Source organism: Monopterus albus, unplaced genomic scaffold, assembly GCF_001952655.1.
Source record: "Monopterus albus unplaced genomic scaffold, M_albus_1.0 scaffold31.1, whole genome shotgun sequence".
Lineage (NCBI taxonomy): Eukaryota > Metazoa > Chordata > Actinopteri > Synbranchiformes > Synbranchidae > Monopterus > Monopterus albus.
This window is the reverse complement of record NW_018127911.1, coordinates 3621677-3623754: the sequence shown is the minus strand read 5'-3', so window position 1 is coordinate 3623754 and position 2078 is coordinate 3621677. Positions and strand designations below refer to the sequence as shown.

At 43.8% G+C, this 2078-nt stretch overlaps 1 long non-coding RNA gene across 1 annotated transcript in view; it reads left to right on the top strand.

Moving 5' to 3' along the window:
• Positions 1-2078, top strand: part of LOC109958250 (uncharacterized) — an 8004-nt gene that overhangs the window by 5186 nt on the left and 740 nt on the right. The gene's annotated exons all lie outside the window — the stretch shown is intronic.

Here is a 2078-nt window from a genome sequence, read left to right as displayed (position 1 = left end):
CACTCTAATTAATGTGTAGCTCCTGCTGAGCATGAACTGTCAGTGTAACTGCCGAACTGGAACTGGTTAATTGATGTATGCATAATAAATTATTGAAAGACACTGTGGATATTATAGATAACCAGAGATATGTGTAATGGTTATGTATAAGCTCCTAAGGCGTTGTTGGAAGACACTACACTGGTATAAAGTGAGGTCATAAGGGCATATCTTGCGTCCATTTTTGGCTAACTAATGTCTAGGGATTGTGTACATGCATGTCCTTATAAATGTGACGCATGTAATATCTGTCTATTTCCCTTTGTCCGTCTTTGTGCACAGTAGGTTAAAAACAGAGTTTTATGCAGACATCAGCTGTTTGGTCCCAGCTCAGAGTGGTCTCCGATGGCTGCTGCAGCATCAGGCTGAACATGTTGGACGTGTGGCTGGTTAGTTTGTTAGTGTCACTGAGGCAGAGCGGTAGCAATTGTAGCTTCCCATGGCCAGACTCAGACTCCACTGTGGTGGTGCCAAGCGGCACTCTCTGCTGTAGCTGGCAGTCATATACTAAACAATGGGCAGCACCAGCACACTGCTTCGCCTTTGTCACCCCTGGTGCTATGCCATGCCTGCATTGGCCTGGCTGACTGCATGACTCAAACCACACAGTCACTGAGTGTATGACTGTACTTTTGTTAAAGTGAAACTTGACTAGTCCTTTTGTAGGACTGTCTGTGTTTCTTTTGACTGTGGTTGATTTGTGGTTACTTAAAATAGCAGTTTCTGAGTGGCCCATTTTTGGTTTCTAAACAACTGTTTAGAAACCTAAAATCCAACTGTTAGCAAATGTGGCGCTCACCTACATCACAGAGGTCAGTGTTATTCAAAGTGATAGAAAAACCCCTAATGCATCATCCTCCATACCTGTATTATTTTCCACGCCTTCTATCTGGTTCCTTTTCATGACACAAGCCTGAGGCTGAAAACATCGATTTGAAAATATTTCTGTAGAGAGTCATATTGGGTGTTTTGGTAGTCCACAAGGTGCTCCGTATGACAAAGATTTTATATGCATGCAGTTTAATAGGATCCATGGCAGTCATAGAGCAGCACAGGCAAGCCGATGCTGAGAGCCTCTCTTCAGGGGGTTTGCATCAGCTGGATGAGAGAGTGACGTCATTCTTGGGCAACTGAAAGCAGTGCAACTCCCGCTGTCGCTGATGCCTCGTTACTGTCAGACCTCCTTGGCTGAGACTAAGAGTCCACACTGAGCAGTCTGAGGCATCTTCTTTTGTGGCAGTGGCCAAAACCAAGTGAACCAGGAATGTACAAGATCAGCTTTCCACACAGATAAATGTAAAATGTCTTAAAAGGGAAATATAAGCATAATGAACATCACATCATTGGCATTAGAGTGTGTTATTTGCTTATAGGGGTTTCTTCTGTGGTCAGTAAGTTACTGGGCACCAATGCTTGTAAGGCCTATGCAAAAATGTAGATAAAGTGCAAACATCCTCCTCTTGACAATAACATGATTTCCTGTGGAGAGGAAGGGTGGGACTGGTCTAATTCTTGAATTATAGAAACTGGAACTGAAATTATAATCTGGGAGGGTTAGACTTTTAGACAGCAGACTGTAAGCCAGCCTGGACATTTTGGGGGGTGCACAGATTTTTTTGGGGAGTGTCTAAGTGCTATGTGACCCATAGTCAGACTTCCCAGTGGTAAAGGAAGTGGTAATTTGCACATGCACATACATGTGTACATAGACATACAAACAGCTGAATCTGACACATTTTACCCAGGCATACATACAAATAAATGCTCATTTGTTGTATACACACTCAGATAAATACATGTACATACACATGTTCTTTTTCTCACCTGGACATATTGTCTAATAGACTGTTCACTGCTGCCTGCAGCACATACACATTCAGGCTCTTTGGTGCGGGCCGAGCAAACAACACAATACAACAACACAAATGGCTGATTGAGTCGGGAAAGGTCAGAGCCTGGCTTAGGTGGCCTTTTGAACTAGACTGGGGTGTTTGAAGAACCAGGCCATCCTCCAAGGCCCTCACCTGGACCAACTGCCC